The sequence below is a fragment of the Anoplophora glabripennis genome, unplaced genomic scaffold (genome assembly GCF_000390285.2).
Source record: "Anoplophora glabripennis isolate ALB-LARVAE unplaced genomic scaffold, Agla_2.0 scaffold300, whole genome shotgun sequence".
NCBI lineage: Eukaryota > Metazoa > Arthropoda > Insecta > Coleoptera > Cerambycidae > Anoplophora > Anoplophora glabripennis.
In genome coordinates, this window is record NW_019416422.1 from 206,629 (window position 1) to 212,936 (window position 6,308).

The 6,308-nt window shown below is 31.4% G+C and overlaps 1 long non-coding RNA gene across 1 annotated transcript; it reads right to left on the reverse strand.

Annotated features, from left to right (window-relative positions):
* Positions 1-4,411: 4,411 nt before the first annotated feature.
* LOC108906868 lies at positions 4,412-5,052 on the reverse strand. The gene is made up of 2 exons (XR_001964307.1): positions 4,798-5,052; positions 4,412-4,646 (listed from the first exon to the last, which is right to left on the reverse strand). It is a non-coding gene; the product is annotated as an uncharacterized LOC108906868 (long non-coding RNA).
* Positions 5,053-6,308: the final 1,256 nt, after the last annotated feature.

Below are 6,308 nucleotides of genomic sequence, written 5' to 3' on the forward strand. Positions count from 1 at the left end.
GTTGCAGTGTCACGGATTTAAAACTTTGAGTTCAGTAGGCGATGAAAACGAGATGTCGATTGTTGTGGCTATCAGGAAATGTCATTATTGTCGTGTTTCTTTAGGATTCTCATCACTCCACACATGCAAATTATGAAGTGTCCGCAGTGTATCAAGACAATTAAATCTATGTAAAACTAATGTTTACAAAACTTTAAAAAAACAACTCCTGTTCAAGAACTTGAAAATTTAGATCCTAACGAACGTTTACAATTGTACCGCTGTACGAATCTTGTTTTACTAGGAATGGAGTTGTAATTTTCATAATTTGCATGTGTGAAGTGATGAGAATCCTAAAGAAACACGGCAATAATGACATTACCCGATAACCACAGCAATTAACATTTTGTTTTCATCGCCTACTGAACTCAAAGTTTTAAATCCGTGACACTGCTACGCAAACCGAAACCTGCAAGTGATGCCATTTTTCTCAAGAATGGCGATTTTCTCAAGGGACCTTTTTTTTTAAATAAAATGACCTTTTCAATGATGCTGCCCGTTTTAAAAAAAAAACGACCACTGTAAAAGTATTGACCGCTAAAACGGAGAGGTCACCGGAGAAAACTATCACCAAGTATATCGATTTGACTAAAGCTTTAAGAAATAATACGCCATAATAGTGCAAATATATGTACCAAATTTTAACGCGATCGGTAATATGGTTATGAAGTTATTAATTAAATTAGTTTTATTTTTGACAACTTTGAAGGTTTGTAAACATAAAAACCAAAAAGTTTATATTTAACTTTTTTTCGCAGATCGTATTTATTTATCGTTGTGAATATGCAGTCAAACGTTGTCGGTGAAATTTGCGGACACCCTGTATAACGGTTAGTTGTATCTAATTTGTTTGTTCTTTACGGGTATATGATTCTTAAAGACAAATAAAAAGACAAATTGATAATTTTCTATTTGAATGAAAATATTAATATGATTACAGAAAATATGTTGCATCATAGTACTAATAATACCAAAGAGCAAGGCTAAGTAGAGGATAAAATACCTATATAAAATGACCACTTACCCGATAAACCTTAGTGTTGAGACAATGCTTCCGTGGCATATTGGAAGGAGTTAAAACATATTACTACGTGCTTTTCCAAGTTTTCTTTAGTGAAATGGCGACGTTTATCACTTAATACTAACTTGTGTAGGGAAAATGACCGTTCAACGTCTACTGTTGACAACGGACAGTATAAGAAATTGTTGTGGCATGAACTATATATTAATATATTTGCTGGTAACTCCTGATATGTACCAGATAAAACTTTCAAAATGGTGTATCCTGGATTTTTTTCCAACACTACATTTTTTCTTTTATCGTACTACTGACTGGCGTATATTATTGGCATCGTTTTTTTTGTACATCATCCATTATATCAAATTGTTCATTTAGGGACTGTCCATGTGATTCCAATTTAGGGAATTACGAAACTTGGGGTTCTTTAGTTTGTTTAATGGAATACAGTCTTCAACGTTGGACATGGTTCTTCAAAACCACATTTAAAATAATTCCCGTCTGTTTCTTTTCTCTTTTGGCATTTTACTTCACTTTTCCCCCTAACTAATAGTTGTTAATGTAACTTATGTTACTATTTATAAACAGTTATTTAAATACACACGGCGAATACAATTTACTGCAGATGCAAAAAAGAAAGGTATCGATGCGACACCAACTACTACAAGGTACCTTAAATAAATGAACAGTTCAAAACGCGAGTCAGCTGTGAAGGCCATCGACCCCTGCGACGGCTCTCTTAGACTCTGCACGTGCACTAAGCCATTACACTAAAAATGCCCCACACGATTATATGTTATTAATGTGGCTACCAATTCCATAATTAAGATTTATTATTTGTTAAAATATTAATTTTATAATTTGTTAAAATATTTAGTAGAACTTGAATTTTCAATACAGTTTCCTCATGCAGAAAATTTGATTTTCAAGTTGTACTAATTTCGTTTAATCCGGGACTTCACCGAATTGAGCTAAGCCTGGAAAGGCAATGCTGTTTGCAAATCAGACGAACACGGACGGCGCAACAGGCCTGGCTCATTTTGCGCATAAGCATCATCACAGAACGGCGACATGATGTCTCGGCTTTAGAATTCATCACAAGAAAGACGTAGTGCAAATCGTAACTACTAATCCCAATTTGTTTTGAACTTTGACAGTGTAAACTAACTTAATATCCATGTTAAAATAATGTATTGATACGCAGTGACAAAATAAGTGTATTTAATTTCAGTACAGAATAGGTTGTTCATCATAACTTTAACAGTAAGTATACGCTATGTATTTTGTTAGATTTGCAAATATAGAAAAATTATAAAAAAAATCTTTTTATAGACCTTTCAATAAGCAGTTTCTAAAATATGGATACCTACGAGCAAAAACTTTTCTCACAAAACATGTCAGTTAAAAATTTGGTTGTCTGGAGACTTTTTGGCATCAAGCAATAACCTCTTTTTAATTCACGTTTTGCTTAGGATACATTATTTTGGTAAATTTCACGTATTATTAGATATAGGGTTAGTAAAAAACCCTCGTTAGCCAACTGGAGGCAATAAAAGTACGAAAGAAGAAAACGTAAACATATAAATGTTTTTTACTCATTTGTGAAGGTATTAAACTAATTCAGACAAATTTATAAAAAAATCTTATCAAAGTTAAACGATGGTCGATATCAGAAATAAAATTCCTAATTGTTACTGTTGCAGGGAACAACTACTCTATTGGCTGCATGCCCCGGCTAGCATTGAATAATACTACCAATATCGAGTAGATACCTAGTGATACCTAATTATCGAAAATAAAAACTAAAAGTGCCTAACTGTAATTAATTAAACAAACACATACCTGATGAAATTGTTAAATAATGTAATCATTCAAAGACCAACACATAAAAAAACAGCTACTATACAGGGTGTTCTGAAAATCCGTCAGGAAACGCCGGGAGCTGGTTCTACGGATTAAAATAATAGGAGTGTGTAATGAAAATTTTTCTCGAATTGTGAGGGAAGCGACGTTCCGCGCAGAGCGGCTGTGTATCTATGTACGCTTCCCCTCTTCCCCCACTACTCGCGCTCGGCCGTTTACACTGATGTTCAAATGCATGTTTCATCCATTTCGCTGCATTTTAAACTTGAAATATACGTTTTATAGTATTTTACTTCTAGTTTTGAAAACCGTATTAGAATTAAAATCCGACCATTTTTAACTCAAGCAGACTCCTGGCAAAAGAATGCATAAAAGATTTGAAATTGCATTTGCGCAAAAACTAATGGTCCGACAGCACCTACCTTTTGCACGCTTAAAGTTGATATAATTATCTACTTCTGTGCTGTTAATCTTCATAAATGACAAAGTTTTGAATTTTTTTCCGGACTTTCTCCGGTTCTAATCAACCGATCGAATCGTTTTATATCTCATATTCTTCGAAATTTAATTTCCTACAACTTTTCTATTTACGAAATTGAGATTGCTCTAGTAGTTTTGGTTTTATAAACAAAAAACTAAAAAGAAACGCATTTTTTGCACTAAAATGTTAATAACAAATTAATTAATGAGAGTTGCGAGTCGAAAACACATCAGAGTATATCTACGGACTGTCTTCTAAATGATGGCATAGGTGGTTTGCTGTAAGTATTTTTGTCACACAAAAAACCTATATTGACTAACCTGTATATAAAGTAAGTGTGGAGGGAACCCATGATTATTTTTTTAAATTCGTAACATGGCGTATCCATTACCATTCTTCATTGCTGAGTTACATTTGCTGATGATAAAATTTAATGAAAATTTGAAAATAATTGACAGACTCAAGATGGCGGCTTAAAATAGGTTAATTAAACTAATTTTAGGAACATCCTATTTACTGATTCAAAAATATATCAATTTATAGCAAGTAAAAACATTCGATGTACACTTTACTTTATTGAATAAATCAACAAATTGAACTTGGTGATAACCAATATGGTTATCATAAGGAGGTAACAAATATATTAACAAACAAGATTTTTTTTATTACCTGTTAAAATCGTATTTAAATTAAATTAAATAATTCAGACTAATTAATGTAATTACTGTTCTTCAGAAGATGTTAGCTGTGAGATTGTCAAAAGAAAGAATTCAACCATTTGAATTTCAGTAAGGTGAATTTTTGCTAGAATCTGAATTTTGAATCTCAATGAAATTGTTAAAATATCTTCGTCAAATTCGTTCGTATTTAGTTTAAAAATCCACTTTATTTCGTTTACACAAAATAAAAGGTAGATACTAATCCAACTTCAAATAGAGTCAAATTCGTATTATTACTTTTAAGAAAAATGCATTCAAATCAATAGTAACATTAATTTAATTAATTTTGCCTTGGAGTTATAAACTTTATTTTTAGTTCTTATGCAAATTGGTGTTCATACCAAATTTATTCATAAAATTACATAGATCACATACAAAAACAAACATAAAATTCTATATTATACAAATAAAATTATTTAGTTGCATACATATTTAGGTATCAAATAAAACATTTAACTGGCAGATATAGACCACCATGGCCAAAATAAACTGATTAACATTGAGAATTGTGCCACTGTCGCCAAATCTGAAAAAAAAACATTTCGTCTATTATTTATACTACAAGTTAAAATCATCTTTACTAAATCCTGTTCTCAACTTTGCGACTACCAGAATCTTTGTGTCCAAAGTTTATTACGAAATATCGTTTAATATAAATAGCAGAATGATTGTCTTACCTCATAATTATATTATTATACAAAAACAACAGTTAACTTCTGTTGGTTCTGTTGATTTGAACGGTGGGGGAGCAGGATGCTGATGATGTCGATGATGATGGCGGTGGTGGTGACCTGACGGGCCGAATTGTTGATGTCGTTGGTGGCAATGTGCTTCGTGGTGGTGAGGCCACCCGTGATGATGTTGTCCTCCGCCGAGATGATGATGGGATCATCTTAAGTTACTCTTCCTCTATTTGATAAACAGCTACTAAATTAATTTGTCAAAAATCACCTGTACTTATATTTATCAATTGTTTATTATCACCGGATATCTTATCAATAAAATAAATGTATATTAAAAATATATTTTCATGGTGTCATGTCTTTTTCTCTAAATTGCATACATATTTACAATTATATAGGAAAATGCGAGAAAAAATACGTCATCTTTGCGTATTTTTGCACTTTTTAATTTTTCCTACAAATGCACAACTTTTCCCTGCGTAAACTTATATTTTCATTGCATATGTATATTATTTTCGAGTGATTTTTACTAATATCTAATCTACGTCAAACAACAACCACACCTCGAAAGTTTTGGGCTTAATTATTCTTCTGGACTATTATTTATTTATTACAATTGTATTTACCAAGTAGCATTAGTTACACACTGAAAAAAAGTATTTGGATCAAATGAGCCCATAGTTTTAAAGGGAATTATTTGCCCTAAATGTTATTTTATTCTATTCAAATGTAATACTTTCGTCAAACTATGTGAAGTATTTGCTGTAATCTATCATTTTTCTTAGAACTTATATTATTTGTAAATATATATAATTTAATTCAAATCTTTTATAGTTTTGAACTTTTATCTCGGACTTTAGCTACAATATCTCTGACAGTTCATCATACATAGCAATAGCAAACATAAGTATTTGATTCAAAAGTATCAGTTGTAGGAATTATTCAAGATAAATGCAGCATATTATAATCAAACTTATGTTTTCTTGAAAGAAAATTGTAGAAGGTTACAGAATGACGTAGGTGGGAAGTAGCACCATAGATGGAGCCACTTACGCTCTTACGCCACATACATATCTCCTAGTGTATATTTGACACTAAAGCAGCTAGATCGTTCCAACGACATAATGATGAGGACCATCAATAAGTCCCAAACCGACCTATGTCTTAGGAACGATCCTAGGTGTTGTGAGTTTGAAACAAAATATTGTTTATTACTGAGAAATATTTATCCAAATATGTTCTTAAAATAAGTATGCACAATCATTTGACCGAGACTATTCAATTTTGTATTAAACAAACTATACATTAATATACGATACAATACATGTTTCTATAAAATCTATGTAGATCATAAAATTAAGAATAGAATTCGTTTAACCGTAAGTATAAAATATTTATTTTAAATGCTGTCTATTTTTAAAGTAAGAAATTATATTTTTGGATAGAAATTTAAAGTATTTAAATAAATAAATAATTTTCTTGAAAGAAGCAAATATGTTCTTGCG